Below are 16,431 nucleotides of genomic sequence, written 5' to 3'. Positions count from 1 at the left end.
GGGTATAGATTTCACTGAAGTATATGCTCCGGTTGCTCGACTTGAAGTGATTCGAATCTTCCTAGTGTTTGCATGTTGGAAAGGATTTAAAGTGTACCAGCTAGATGTGAAGTCGACATTTCTCTATGGTAAAGTGAAGGAGGAGGTATATGTCGGACAACCACCAGGCTTCACCGACCCAATCCACAAGGATAAGGTTTATCTCCTGGATAAGGCATTATACGGCTTACATCAGGCCCCGAGAGCCTGGTACGAGACCCTGTCTCAACATCTGCTAGCCAACAACTTCATCTGAGGCAAGATAGACGCCACCCTCTTCACAAAAGAAGTCGACGGCCATCTTCTAATAGTCCAGCTTTACGTGGATGACATAATTTTCTGGTCGACAAATGAAGAACTCTGCAAAGATTTTGAAAAGGAGATGAAGTAGAAGTTTGAAATGTCATCAAAGGGTGAGATGAAGTTCTTCTTAGGGCTTCAGGTTGATCAACTGCCCGAGGGAACATTCATACATCAGACGAAGTATGTTCATGATGTCTTAGAGAAATTTGGGATGTCTGGGACTGCTCCAACTTCCACCCCGTTAGCGACAAACCATGGAATAAACCCTGATCTCACCGGAGAGAGGGTGGATGAAAAGTTGTACCGCTCCATGATCGGATCGCTGATGTATTTGACGGCATCGAGACCTGACATTATGTATCTAACCTGCCTCGCGGCCCTATTTCAATCAAGTCCCAGAGCATCGCATATGACAATCGTCAAGAGGATATTACGCTACATGAAAGGAACTCCTAGTTTGGGGTTGTGGTATCCAAAGGATGGGGATTTCAAGCTTGAGGGGTACTCTGATTCCGATTTCGGATGCTGCAAAGTGAACACAAAGTCAATAACTACTGGAAGCCAGTTTTTCGGACCCCGATTGGTCACCTGCCAATGTAAGAAGTTGACCTCTGTTGCTTTGTCTACATGGGAAGCCGAGTATGTATCTACTAGCAGCTGCTGCTCCCAGATCTTGTGGATCCAGCAACAGATGCGCGACTACGGTTTGCAATTTCTTACTACCCCTATCTTTGTTGATAATGAGGCAGCTATAAACATAACAAAAAATCTTGTTTATCACGCTAAGACCAAACACATTAAAATTCGTCATCACTTCATTCGAGACTGTTTCGAGAAGAAGTTGATACGAATAGAAAAAAGCCACATCGATGAACAAAAAGCTGACTTGCATACCAAAGCGTTTGACAAAACTGGTTTTCAATATCTTTTAAAACTTAATGGTATGAAGTTACTATCAGTTGCGGAGGAGATTATTGGCGTAGATGAAGGTACCACTGTAGATGATGTTGAAAAGCAATCTGCAATGGTTTGTCGATTTTTTAGCTGTTTTGGTATTTAGGGGGAGATAGGTTATATTTTCAGAAAATACAAAAACAATAAAAAATGCAAAAACCCAAAAACATGAGATATTTCATAATCCAAAAACAATAGAAAACCGATAAAGAGCTTGTGTAAAAAGGGGAAATGATAGTACATCAGCTAGACAGTTGCAGTATGCTAAAGAAATGAAAAGTTTAAAAGTGTTAAGCAGTCTCGCTGTTGATATGCCGATAGGTTTTTACACATTTAGTAAGTTTGTTCGGGATATAAACCTAAATCACTTCTTGCTTATTACGTGGGGAACATCTCTCGGATATATAGGTAACCCCTGAAATCCTGTTTGAAAGACTATATTTCTGACATACTAGGTCTATGTGCGTAATGATATCTGGGGTATTATACCAGGACTTCTGATTTTGCGGAAGCAATATCCTAGTCCTCGTATAATACTCTGCACTGCTTTATTCTTAAAGCTCACCCTCAGCATAAAAAATGATGAAACATTAAAAAATGCTAATCATGTGCTGTTGAAGAAAAGATCTCTAAACGGGACACACCGAAAGTCGAGCCATCATCTCTCTGTCTGAACGCAAGTTCTAACCTGAGCTCTCATGGCCTCGCATTACCCATTTACAGATATCATTATTGTACGTTCACCTGTAAGACTGAATATAGAGTCTGGATACGGGAGTATATTATGAGGTGGTACACGCATATAAGTTAAGCCTTTAAAACACTAATTCGTATCCTGAACATATTGAAATTTGTGTGAAATTTTAAATTGGATCAGTATATCGGCAATCACTGTGAATTGTTTAATGCTTAATATGAAATCTAGCTTAACGGTGCTAGTAACTTGTCGACAGCTGATATGTCCCCTAACACGCTCACCAAAAATATGGTTGTAAATAGTTTACGTTTACTGCATTTCATTTCAGTTTAGCATTCAAAACCCAAAAAGATTTCATAGCTTTCTAATCTAGAAACTTTCTTAAAATCCAAAAAGATTTTACATTTCTGCTTTGTTTTATCGACAAAACCAAAGTGGAAATCTGATCTTCAGACTCGCAGTTTGAGGTAGATGCAGGAAGTTTCTGAGCTGGATAGATGGGTTGGGAGCTGTAACACCCCAAAATATGTAATTTATTTATGCTACCTTAAATGTCTAATTTTGTAAAATTAACTAAATTAAAATAATGTGATGTTAGTTTAGAAAGAATGGAAGTTAGTATGTTAATATAAAGCAATTAGGATTAGAAGGGCTGAACTTGTAAATAATGAATGGAAATTATTAATTAAGAAATTAAAACATAAAACACACCGTGTGTGTTCTCTGGGAATCGACCAGAGCCAAAGGAGGGCCAAGAGAAAACCCTAAGTTCACAAATTCTCAAAATTAGAAGGAAATTAAGAGTTCTATTGGATGCATGAACCCTAAGTCGAGTAATCTAAGCTTGTTCAACCATTGGTAAGTCGAAATTTCTGTTTTGATGTTTTGTAGAAAGTGGGTTTCAACCCAATCTTGAAGTAAATGTAAATAATTATGTAGTTATGAGCTAGGATTGCACAATAGAACAAGGAATATGTTTGATTCTAGATAGTTGGATGATTTGAAGCATAAACCCACTTGAATTAGAGAGATAATGAAGAACATGAATGAAATTTATATGCAAATTATTGTAATGGGAAGTATGAGAATTGCTATTAATGAATTAGTGATAGTTAAAAACTGATTGGAATGATTATTGTGGGAAATATTGGTTATTTTTAATGATCTAAGAATGAACTAGTAGAACCATGCTTTGAACACTTGTACCTTATGCTTCGTTCATGTTATGCACACCAAGTGTTTGACAAAATGCCTCAACAAAGATGTTCGTCTTGTAAGTCATAAACTTTATGTGAATTGAATGTGTTCATGAAGTATGAGTAAATTGTATGATGTTTTATCAATTGGTGTGTAATTGGGTATGAGGCATAAATTAAAAGAATGAATGGTTATGTATAGGTGTTAAGGAAGAGAGTTCAAGTCAAGCGAAGCAACAAGGGAATCAAGACCGAGGTATGCTACTTGTACAATTCATGATTTTATTATATTGTTGTGTTTAACATTAGATGTGTCGAATTGAATCGTGTATGAAAGTAAAACTTGTGTGGACCCTTTTATGAACGGGTCGAAGGATGAGAATGTAAGAATAGAAAGAATGGTATGAAGTTCCATTTGGAACATACTTGTAGGAAAGAATGAAAGTTTGTAGTAATTTACAAGTTTGTGGATGTCATAATGGTTACAAGTCGGTAAGTTGGATTCTTGAGTTAAAGGAAAGAATTTTAATGCTAATAAGTTTACTTTGTTGTGGCGATGTAGGTAAATCACAAGTTTAGCTTTCAAGCTTCGCTCGGTTCGAACACACTTCAAGGCCCGTCTCATGTTCCGCTACTTTTGTAAAGAAGACAATGTTTAACACTATGGTTGCTTTGTTTATAACTAGTAGTTAAAACTTAGTTCTTGCTATGTATTTTGAACTTAGTGATTTTCGTATGTGTGTCAAAATTGTTTGATGGTATTTATTATGTCCTTTAAAAAGTGTCGTGTTAAACATATATTTTGAATGTGAAAACAGGGGACCGCTCGTTTTACGAACGGGTCATGCCCAAATTTCGTTAGATAAAGCATATCATTATTTAAGTAATTTAAAAGAAAAATCTGGGCGTTACAAGCTGGTATCAGAGCCTAGGTTTGAGGGATTTAAACATCAAACGCTTGAACTCAAACCGAAAGCTCGTGTGAAGTGTGTGTTCGTTCCGCGACGCGAAGCAAGTAAGTACCTTTAAAATTAGAATTTTGCATTATGAATAAGTTAGTTACAAAATGCTATGGAATTGTTACAGGATGATGTGGAAGGGTGTTGGATGAATCGGGTCAGTTTGGGTTAGAACGAGTCAGAAAATGGCTGCAAAAATATAAAAATCACCCGTAGTATGCTGGGCGTCACCGTAAGCTACGGTGGCTACCGTAGCCTACGGTAGACCCTAAGACAGAATTGCCAGCGTAAGACAGTAGCTTTGTGGCGTAAGGAAAAAGACGCCACCGTAAGCTACAGTGGCCATCGTAGCTTACGGTGGGGACCAATTTCAGCCAATTTCAAATGTATTGTTCTGTTTGATGTTTTTATCACACGGGGAGTATTGAAAACGTTATAATAAGACTCTAAAGAATGGTATTATGTATGAGTGTTGAGCCTTCAAAGGAAGTTATGTATTACTAGTATGATTATGTGATGGAAAGGATGAATGAATGCTTGAAATAAAGAATGATGTTTATGTGTAGATGGCGGATACGAATGAGGATGAAGCGACACAACAAGAACAACTGAAAACTATGATTTCGGAAGAGATTGGAAAGGCAATGCAGGCAAATATTCCTCATTTAGCCCACGAAGTGGAAAGTCATGTGTTGGATATGGTGGAAACAATGATGGCGAGTAAGATGGACGAGTTGAAGGGGATGATTGGAGTAATGCAAGGAAAGAAAGGAACTCGCAAATGCACATACAAAGAATTTATGGCGTGCAACCCATTACCTTTCAAAGGAGAAATTGATCCTATAGCATGTCAAAGGTGGATTGCAAGCACTGAGGCGGTGTTCGTAAGGAGTCATTGTGAAAAGGAGGATCAAGTGATGTTTGCCGCCGGTTTGTTACAACTCCAAGCTAAAGACTGGTGGGATGCTTATAGTAAAGAGATTGGAGAAGACAAAGTTCAAGTCTTGACGTGGCAAGAGTTCAAGGAACCTTTTCTATAGTACCACTGTCCGTAATCTGCCATTGACAGAATCCAAGAAGATTTCTTACATCTCCGTCAGAAAGACGAAACCATTGATGAAATCACCAACACTTTTCTTGACAAGCTGAAATTCTGTAAAGAAATAGCGGGAACAGAAAGAATGAAGATAAACCGCTATCATGGTATGTTGAAGGATGAATATCGGGAGTTTATAATTCCCGCTAATTGTGAAACCTTGAATGAGCTCATTAACTTGGCCCGAGATAGGGAGATTGAACTAAGAAGACAGGCAGAAAGAGGTGAGGAGAGAGTGTCTGAGAATGTTCCTAGCTCGAGCCCGTCAAAGAAACAGAAGTTTCAAGATCAGGGCAAGAAGGATAAGGCGAAGGGTAGCATTCCGAAATGCAAAACTTGTGGAAAGTTACACACGGGGGAGTGCTTGAAAGGGAAGAAGGGTTGTTACAATTGTGGTCAAGAGGGACATCCATCCTATAGATGTCCTAATCCTACTAGAACGTGCTATAACTGTTTCCAACCGGGTCATATTAAGGCTGAATGTCCCAAGCTTCAACAGAAAACTGATAAGGAAGCAAGAAAGGAGGAAGCCCCAAGAGCTAAGGGGAGGATGTTTCAAATCTCGACTGAAGAAGCAAAGGACCACCCGAATGTTGTGTCAGGTATATTCTTATTGAACTTGATGCCTACGTACGTGTTATTTGATACTGGAGCCAGTAGATCGTTTGTATCAAGTGAGTTAGTGTCACACCCCTCTTTTAGAATCGAAAGAATGCACGTGCCATTAGAAGTAGAGATAGCGGATAGTAAGAGTTATTTGTTGCACGAAGTTTTTAGAAATTGTGAAATTATCATTGAAGACAAGAAGTTTACCATTGACCTTATTCCCATGGTATTGGGGGAATTCAAGGTTGTAATTGGCATGGATTGGCTAGCCAAACATCATGCCGAAATTCAATGCGAGAAAAAGGTAATTCATGTGTTAACACCGGGAGGAAAACGAGTGAGTATACAAGGGGAAAGGAATGTTAATTCGAAGCTTTGTTCTATAGTCCAAGCATTCAAGTGTGTGCGAAATGGAAGCAAAGCGTTTCTAGCCTACGTGGTGGATACTAAGCAGAATACCCCTAAGATAGAATAGGTTGAAGTTGTGAACGAGTTTCTTGATGTATTTCCGGAAGATTTGCCGGGGCTTCCACCAGAACGTGAGGTGGATTTTAAGATTGAATTTTATCCCGATGCCAAACCTGTAGCCAAAGCTCCTTATTGGTTGGCCCAAACTGAAATGCGGGAGTTAATGGTTCAGATACAAGAGTTACTCGACAAGGGATTTATACGCCCGAGCGTATCGCCCTAGGGTGCACCTGTAATTTTTGTCAAAAAGAAAAATGGTTCGATGCGCATGTGCATCGACTATCGAGAGTTGAATAAGCTGACGGTGAAAAACCGATACCCGTTGCCCCAAATCGATGATCTCTTCGATCAGTTACAAGGGGCAAGTTGGTTTTCAAAAATTGATTTACGGTCCGGATACCATCAGTTAAGGGTACGGGATGAGGATGTGGCAAAGACGACATTTAGAACGCGATACAGACATTACGAGTTCTTAGTAATGTCCTTTGGGTTAACTAACGCGCCCGCCGCGTTCATGGACCTTATGAATCAAGTTTGTCCGGCCATGTTAGACAAATTCATTATAGTTTTTATTGATGATATCTTGGTTTATTCCCGAAGTAAAGCCAAACATGCATGCCATTTGCGCGAAATTTTTGAAGTGCTCCGTAAGGAGAAATTGTACGCGAAATACTCTAAGTGTGCTTTCTGGCTTAGAGAAGTACAATTTCTCGGTAATGTGATTAATGCGGATGGTATCTTAGTGGATCCGTCAAAAGTGGAAGCTGTTATGAAATGGGCACCTCCAAAGAACCCAAGTGAAGTGAGAAGCTTTTTGGGTTTAGCAGGCTATTATAGGAGGTTTATTCAAGAGTTTTCTAAATTGGCCCTGCCGTTGACCAAGTTAATCAAAAAGAATGAGAAGTTTACATGGGGTACATATCAAGAAAAGGCGTTTCAAACTTTGAAGGAAAAGCTGTCGAGCTCCCCGGTACTAACCTTACCTGATGGAACGGAAGACTTAGTGGTGTTTACTGATGCATCACACCAAGGGTTGGGATGTGTTTTAATGCAAAGGGATAGAGTCATCGCTTATGCTTCAAGGCAATTGAAAACACATGAAAGTAATTATCCAACCCATGACTTGGAATTAGCAGCAGTAGTGTTCGCTTTGAAGATATGGAGGCATTATCTATACGGTACGAAAAGCACAATTTATTCTGACCACAAAAGCCTTAAATACTTTTTCGAGCAAAAAGATTTAAATATGAGGCAACGAAGGTGGTTAGAACTTCTTAAAGATTATGATTATGAAATCCTTTACCATCCGGGCAAGGCAAATGTAGTGGCCGATGCCCTGAGCCGAAAGGATTATCCGCCTCCAATTCAAGTAAAATCCATGAAAATGGTGGTTACACCTCGATTTCTCGAAATGATTAAGGAAGCCCAAGTCAAGTCGCTGAGCGAAATGGATTCAAGAAAGGAAAGAACAAAGGGGTTTGTTGATAAATTAGAAGAAGGACCCAGTGGAATTAAATCAATGTATGGCCGAATATGGATACCTCGGTTTAGTGAAGCAAAAGACGTGTTACTTGAAGAAGCTCACAAGTCCCGATTTTCGGTTCATTCAGGAGCTACAAAAATGTATTTGGATTTGAAGAAAAGTTATTGGTGGCCCGGTATGAAACGTGATATTGTCAAGTATGTTGCAAAATGTTTGACCTGTTTGCAGGTAAAGGCAGAACATCAGAAACCATACGGAAAGTTGCAACCGTTAGAAATTCCGGTATGGAAATGGGAAGAAGTGACGATGGACCTAGTGACCAAGCTTCCTAAGACAAGGAAAGGTCACGATGCTATATGGGTGATCGTGGACCGCCTTACCAAGAGCGATCACTTCTTACCCATTCGGGAGACTTTCTCTTCTGAAAGGATGGCGGAGATCTATGTTAACGAGATAATATCTCGACACGGAGTCCCTGTATCTATTGTGTCGGATTGAGATACCCGATTTACATCTCGATATTGGCAAGGTTTTCATGAGAGTATGGGTACATAACTACATTTCAGTACCTCCTACCACCCCCAAATGGATGGTCAGTCTGAGCGAACCATTCAAACACTCATCGACATGCTGCGAGCGTGTGTGATAGATTTGGGGGAAGCTGGGATGACCGCTTGCCATTGGTGGAATTTTCATAGAACAATAGCTACCATAACAGCATTAAAATGGCACCGTATGAAATGTTGTACGGAAGGAAGTGTAGAACTCCAATTTGTTGGGGAGAGGTGGGGCAAAGAGAAATTGTGCCCAATGATGTAGTAGCTAAAACTAACGAAAAGATCGATCTTGTGCGAGCCCGTTTAAAAGCGGCTCAAGATCAACAAAAGGCCTACGTAGATCGAAGAAGACGACTTATCGAGTTTCAGGTAGGTGATCATGTGTTATTAAAGGTTTCCCCATGGAAAGGTATAATCCGGTTCCGTAAACGAGGAAAGCTAGGCCCCTGTTACCTAGGACCTTTCAAGATTTTAGCCCGGGTTGGAAAGGTAGCATATAGGTTGGAATTACCGCCAACCTTAGATGGAATACATGACACATTCCATGTGTCACAATTGAGAAAGTGCTTAGCGGATGAGACGGCATACGTGCCCCTCGACGATATTGAATTGGACGAAAGACTGAATTACATTGAAACACCGATAGGTATCAAGGATTCCAAGGTAACGCACCTTCGGAACAAAACTATAAAGCAAGTTTTGGTGCGATGGCAACATCGGAAAGGATCGGATCTTACATGGGAGCTAGAAGATGAAATGAGGGAGCACTACCCGACATTATTTGGTACGTGTTAAGGTTTCGGGGACGAAACCTCTTTTAAGGGGGCAGACTTGTAACACCCCAAAATATGCAATTTATTTATGCTACCTTAAATGTCTAATTTTGTAAAATTAACTAAGTTAAAATAATGTGATGTTAGTTTAGAAAGAATGGAAGTTAGTATGTTAATATAAAGCAATTAGGATTAGAAGGGCTGAACTTGTAAATAATGAATGGAAATTATTAATTAAGAAACTAAAACATAAAACACACTGTGTGTGTTCTGTGGGAATCGACCAGAGCCAAAGGAGGGCCAAGAGAAAACCCTAAGTTCACAAATTCTCAAAATCAGAAGGAAATTAAAAGTTCTAATGGATGCATGAACCCTAAGCCGAGTAATCTAAGCTTGTTCAAACATTGGTAAGTCGAAATTTCTGTTTTGATGTTTTGTAGAAAGTGGGTTTCAACCCAATCTTGAAGTAAATGTGAATAATTATGGAGTTATGAGTTAGGATTGCACAATAGAACAAGGAATATGTTTGATTCTAGATAGTTGGATGATTTGAAGCATAAACCCACTTGAATTAGAGAGACAATGAAGAACATGAATGAAATTTATATACAAATTATTGTAATGGGAAGTATGAGAATTGCTATTGATGAATTAGTGATAGTTAAAAACTGATTGGAATGATTATTGTGGGAAATATTGGTTGTTTTTAATGATCTAAGAATGAACTAGTAGAACCATGCTTTGAACACTTGTACCTTATGCTTCGTTCATGTTATGCACACCAAGTGTTTGATAAAATGCCTCAACAAAGATGTTAGTCTTGTAAGTCATAAACTTTATGTGAATTGAATGTGTTTATGAAGTATGAGTAAATTGTATGATGTTTAATCAATTAGTGTGTAATTGGGTATGAGGCATAAATTAAAAGAATGAATGGTTATGTATAGGTGTTAAGGAAGAGAGTTCAAGTCAAGCGAAGCAACAAGGGAATCAAGACCGAGGTACACTACTTGCACAATTCATGATTTTATTATATTGTTGTGTTTAACAATAGATGTGTCGAATTGAATCGTGTATGAAAGTAGTACTTGTGTGGACCCTTTTATGAACGGGTTGAAGGTTGAGAATGTAAGAATAGAAAGAATGGTATGAAGTTCCATTTGGAACATACTTGTGGGAAAGAATGAAAGTTTGTAGTAATTTACAAGTTTGTGGATGTCATAATGGTTACAAGTCGGTAAGTTAGATTCTTGAGTTAAAGGAAAGAATTTTAGTGCTAATAAGTTTACTTTGTTGTGGCGATGTAGGTAAATCACAAGTTTAGCTTTTAAGCTTCACTCGGTTCGAACACACTTCAAGGCCCGTCTCATGTTCCGCTACTTTTGTAAAGAAGACGATGTTTAAAACTATGGTTGCTTTGTCTATAACTAGTAGTTAAAACTTAGTTCTTGCTATGTATTTTGAACTTAGTGATTTTCGTATGTGTGTCAAAGTTGTTTGATGGTATTTGTTATGTCCTTTAAAAAGTGTCATGTTAAACATATATTTTGAATGTGAAAAATAGGGGACCGCTCGTTTTATGAACGGGTCATGCCCAAATCTCGTTAGATAAAGCATATCATTATTTAAGTATTTTAAAAGAAAAAATTAGGTGTTACAAGTTGGTATCAGAGCCTAGGTTTGAGGGATTTAAGCATCAAACGCTTGAACTCAAACCGAAAGCTCATGTGAAGTGTGTGTTTGTTCCGTGGCGCGAAGAAAGTAAGTACCTTTAAAATTAGAATTTTGCATTATGAATAAGTTAGTTACAGAATGCTATGGAATTGTTACGGGATGATGTGGAAGGGTGTGGGATGAATCGGGTCAGTTTGGGTTAGAACGAGTTGGAAAATGGCTGCAAAAATATAAAAATCACCCGTAGTATGATGGGCGTCACCGTAAGCTACGGTGGCGACCATAGCTTACGGTAGACCCTGAGACAGAATTGCCACCGTAAGACAGTAGCTTTGTGGTGTAAGGAAAAAGACGCCACCGTAAGCTACGGTAGCCACCGTAGCTTACGGTGGGGGACCAATTTCAGCCAAGAGAAAACCCTAAGTTCACAAATTCTCAAAATCAAAAGGAAATTAAAAGTTCTAATGGATGCATGAACCCTAAGTCGAGTAATCTAAGCTTGTTCAACCATTGGTAAGTCGAAATTTATGTTTTGATGTTTTGTAGAAAGTGGGTTTCAACCCAATCTTGAAGTAAATGTGAATAATTATGGAGATATGAGTTAGGATTGCGCAACAGAACAAGGAATATGTTTGATTCTAGATAGTTGGATGATTTGAATCATAAACCCACTTGAATTAGAGAGATAATGAAGAACATGAATGAAATTTATATACAAATTATTGTAATGGGAAGTATGAGAATTGCTATTGATGAATTAGTGATAGTTAAAAACTGATTGGAATGATTATTGTGGGAAATAATGGTTGTTTTTAATGATCTAAGAATGAACTAGTAGAACCATGCTTTGAACACTTGTACCTTATGCTTCGTTCATGTTAGGCACACCAAGTGTTTGACAAAATGCCTCAATAAAGATGTTAGTCTTGTAAGTCATAAACTTTATGTGAATTGAATGTGTTTATGAAGTATAAGTAAATTGTATGATGTTTTATCAATTGGTGTGTAATTAGGTATGAGACATAAATTAAAAGAATTAATGGTTATGTATAGGTGTTAAGGAAGAGAGTTCAAGTCAAGCAAAGCAACAAGGGAATCAATACCGAGGTACGCTACTTGTACAATTCATGATTTTATTATACTGTTGTGTTTAACATTAGATGTGTCGAATTGAATCGTGTATGAAAGTAGTACTTGTGTGGACCCTTTTATGAATGGGTCGAAGGATGAGAATGTAAGAATAGAAAGAATGGTATGAAGTTCCATTTAGAACATACTTGTGGGAAAGAATGAAAGTTTGTAGTAATTTACAAGTTTGTGGATGTCATAATGGTTACAAGTCGGTAAGTTGGATTGTTGAGTTAAAGGAAAGAATTTTAGTTCTAATAAGTTTACTTTGTTGTGGCGATGTAGGTAAATCACAAGTTTAGCTTTCAAGCTTCGCTCGGTTCGAACACACTTCAAGGCCCGTCTCATGTTCAACTATTTTTGTAAAGAAGACATGTTTAACACTATGGTTGCTTTGTCTATAACTAGTAGTTAAAACTTAGTTCTTGCTATGTATTTTGAACTTAATGATTTTCGTATGTGTGTCAAAGTTGTTTGATGGTATTTATTATGTCCTTTAAAAAGTGTCGTGTTAAACATATATTTTGAATGTGAAAAACAGGGGACTGCTCGTTTTACAAACGGGTCATGCCCAAATCTCGTTAGATAAAGCATGTCATTATTTAAATAATTTAAAAGAAAAATTTGGGCGTTACAGGAGCTTATCATGTTAAGTCTGATAAAATGCAAAGTCAATACAAGTTCATTAAGTTGAAACTTGTAATTTTCAGAAAAATGTTTAACAAAACGTCAGTATGCTTTGTTTCGGGTCAACCAAGGTCATTAAGTTGGACTTGGTCGGCAAATTAAGTACCTAGGGTTGTTAACTTGGACCTAGATACTTAAGTGGATTCCTAAAAACTGATAAAAACAACAAAAAGTCAAAAGGTCAAAAGCCAAAGCTTAAAAGTCAAAGATGTGTACTTGGCTCGGGAGGCAACTCGATCGGGCGACAGCTCAATCGGACATCACTTTGAGTCATGGTAGCACTATAAATAGGAGGTCAATATGTCAGTCAAACTTTTCACTCGTTCGACCGACCGCCCTATTCTCTCAAACACTCTCATTCTTGATTTGATTTTCTTCACTTTCTCTTTGCACAAATCATTAGATCGTTGGTTTGCACAACATTCTCAATGGCAAAGGTAAGTTTTTCAAGATCTAAACTGTTAAATTTTGATATTTTTGATGTATATTCTTCATGACGTCACTGTTCGGACCTTCATTGTTAGATCTAGATAGAGTTAGGATGTTTTGATGAAATCTGGGCACTAGGTTTTGTTCACAATGATTAGATCTACAAGTTTACCGATTCAATGTGTGCCATAACTTGTTAGAATCTATAGATCTGATCCTAGAACGAGTCGGTTATCGGTGATGTTTTTGTCAAATTATTCACTGTTTAGGCAAAGTTAGAACATGATGAACATAGGGTTTTGATCACGTCTGAAAGCTCTACGTAGATCTATGTTCAATTTTATGTTTAGACTTAGGAAATTTTGATGTTCATATCTTATTCAAGTTGATCTTCACTATTCATGGAACGAGGTGCAACCCGATCGGGTGGCAATCCGATCGGATGACCACCTAATTCTATACTTGATGATTTGATCAATTTTCTAAGTATTTGTGCCTAGAAATCTGTGCATTAATTGTTAGACAAGTTACCTTGAAATTTGTGCCTTCAAATGTTAAACAGTTGCTTTGATAGGATGGCAACCCGATCGGGTGACAATCCGATCGGGTGGCAATTCGATTCATTACACTTCACAATGTTTACCTTGTTTTTTGTGCCATCACTGTTCACATTGTCACTTGGAATGTTTGGCAACCCGATCGGGTGGCAACTCGTTCCAAAAGCATTCACTGTTCATGAAAAGAGTGACAATCCAATCGGACAGCAATCCGATCGGACAGCCACTAAATGACAAAATCTTTCAACTGTTCCATAAATGCCAAGAATCAAGTGGCAACCTGATTCAAAGACATTCACACTCAAAGAAGTTGACTAAGTCAAAGTTTCTTCTTGCTTGTCACATGAATCGAGTGGCAACTCGACCGGGAAGCAATCCGATCGAGTGGACATCCGATTCAAATTTCATGTTGACTGTGTTGACTTCTTCATTGCACATAATGGCAACCCGATCGGACAGCAATCCGATCGGACAACCATTCGATCCTCAGTACTAGCACATAGAATGTTCCAGTGTTAGAAAAATTTTGAGGTTTTCAGAAAGTTCATCATTCATCCTTATGTCTCGAACTTTTTGCAAATGATTAATAATGAATATTTTTGCAGGGAAAAGGTTCTGATTGGGACAAGTCACACAACATATATTGTCTGTTAGATGCAACATTTACATACAAAACTGTGGTTGAGGAAATAGCCAAGTTTTTGAGAGAAAGCAAGATTGGCAAGGCTTTAACTGACAAAACAATTGTTTATGAATCTCATGTGAGACGTTTTTGGAACTCAGCAAGATACGAAGAAACAGATAAGATGATTTGTTCTGCTGTAAGAAAGAAGGGTGAGAATGGAAATGACGTAGATTTGGAAATAAAGTTTAATGTTGAAGATCTTAGACGTGTGTTGGAGCTAGGTGATAGTGACGACGATCCCACTATTATTTCAGAACGTCTCTGCAAAGGATTATGGTGTAGAATGGGATTCACAGGACACGTAAATGGGAAAATGGGAAAAACCATGTTCAGTCATGCTTACAAGTTTATGATTCATTGTGTGGTACATGGTCTCTCTCACCGGAAAGGAGCACATGACGAAACATCTGACTACATCATGAACATTATCACCTGTTTAGTGCTAAACAGGCCATACAACGTGTCAAAGGTGATATTTGAGTAAGAAAACATAAGAGCTGGAAGTGGAAAGTACATCATGTATCCAAGGTTCATCATGATGATGATTGACGATCAATTCAAAGACATTCCGAACGATGCTAATGATGTGCTAGGTCTAAAGAACATGACATCTGAAATGATAACCAGATTAACTAAAGGACCAGAAACCAATGCTAAGGGAATGATATGCAGAATTAGCAGACCAGCATATGTTGGCCCAGAAAATGATAGATGGAGACATGAAAATAGTGATTCTGATAATGAAGAAGAAAAGATGAGTGGAATAGTTGAGAAGAAAACTAGATGGTGGTTTGTGAGAGATGGAAAGAGGAAAAGAACACCGAAGACGTCCCTGTAGTTCCTATGGAGCCAGCACCGAAGATTGTAGTTAAGGGTATAGTGAAAGGGGAAGTCATAAGGTAGTTAGAACTTTAAATTGTTATATGTTTCTAATGAACTCTTCAATGTATTTTTGCAGGGTCGTCAAAGGAACCACAACAAAGATTGGTGGATGAGCCAGTGTTAGATCCTTCAGATGTTGTTCAACAAGGAGCTGATCTACTAAAGCATTCTCTTGAGAGCTATCTGAAAAGAAATGAGGAAGTTGCTGCTCAGAAAGATCAAGGTTCAAGTGTTCAAGCTGAAAGTGTCAAAGCTACAGAGCCTAAAGGTGTGGTTCAAGATGATTCAAGTGAAGCTGATTCTCAGTCCATTGAGACAGAGTCAGAACTGGATCCTACAACACTTGGAAGAGGCAAGGCTCAGTTGAAAAAGAAGCCAACAAAGAAGTAGAAAGGATCAGATGAAGAAGATTCTACCTATGTGCCACCTGAAAAGACAAAGAAGCTAAGAGCAAAGCGAAAGGCAGCTCAATCAGGAGTGATTCCTAGGAGTGTACGCGCAAAGAAAACAGGTGCTACATTGCCTAAAGACAAAGATGGTAAGAAAGAAAAGCATGTTACAATTTCTAAAGGAATTGAAGCAGAAAAAGCTCAAAGTGTTGATATTCCAAAAGCTCCAGAAGTTCAGGCACAAAGTGTTCCTGAGGTTGAGATTCAAAAGAAAAGTGTTGGTGATGATTTTGTTGAAATCACGGGGTTCAAGGCAGCTACACCTCCACCAAAAGATCAACCGATTCCTGAAGATCCTGAATCCTCAAGACCAAAGAATACACTTCCTGATGATTTGTTTGGTGAACTTCCACATGCTACTGGCATCTATAGAGATGATATTCCAGATGAAGATTATGATATGTTTAACAATGAAGCTGTGCAAGAATTGACAAAGAAAGTTGCTGAACTTGAAAAAGAAAAGGTCAAAGCTGAAGCTGAATGAGATATGTTGAAACAACAAGTTGAGGAGTTGATGAAAGTCAACGAAGAAATCAAGTCCGTCATGATAAAGCAACAAGAAAAGTTGAAGAAAATAAAAGATGGCAATCATGACAACTCACAATTGTTTGAGATCTTTTCGGCAGAAAACGTTGAGATGCGTGAGAAGATGAAGAATCTGCAGGATGTAAATCAAACTCTAAATCAGCTGTTGAGCGAAATCAATGAAGCTTCATCAAACGAAATGAAAGCGATGAAGTTGGAGATGGAAGCTATGAAGGCTGACAAAGTGATGAAAGATGAACAGCTCTACATGCTATACTCTGTTA

At 38.3% G+C, this 16,431-nt stretch overlaps 1 long non-coding RNA gene across 1 annotated transcript; it reads left to right on the top strand.

Moving 5' to 3' along the window:
- Nucleotides 1-2,774: 2,774 nt before the first annotated feature.
- On the top strand, nucleotides 2,775-12,380 carry LOC110897088. Its single transcript, XR_004874304.1, has 5 exons — nucleotides 2,775-2,851; nucleotides 3,392-3,445; nucleotides 10,079-10,132; nucleotides 11,859-11,912; nucleotides 12,219-12,380. It is a non-coding gene; the product is annotated as an uncharacterized LOC110897088 (long non-coding RNA).
- Nucleotides 12,381-16,431: the final 4,051 nt, after the last annotated feature.

The sequence above is a fragment of the Helianthus annuus genome, chromosome 12, assembly GCF_002127325.2.
Source record: "Helianthus annuus cultivar XRQ/B chromosome 12, HanXRQr2.0-SUNRISE, whole genome shotgun sequence".
Lineage (NCBI taxonomy): Eukaryota > Viridiplantae > Streptophyta > Magnoliopsida > Asterales > Asteraceae > Helianthus > Helianthus annuus.
Note: the sequence above shows the minus strand (reverse complement) of the source record. Positions and strands in the feature narration are given on the sequence as shown.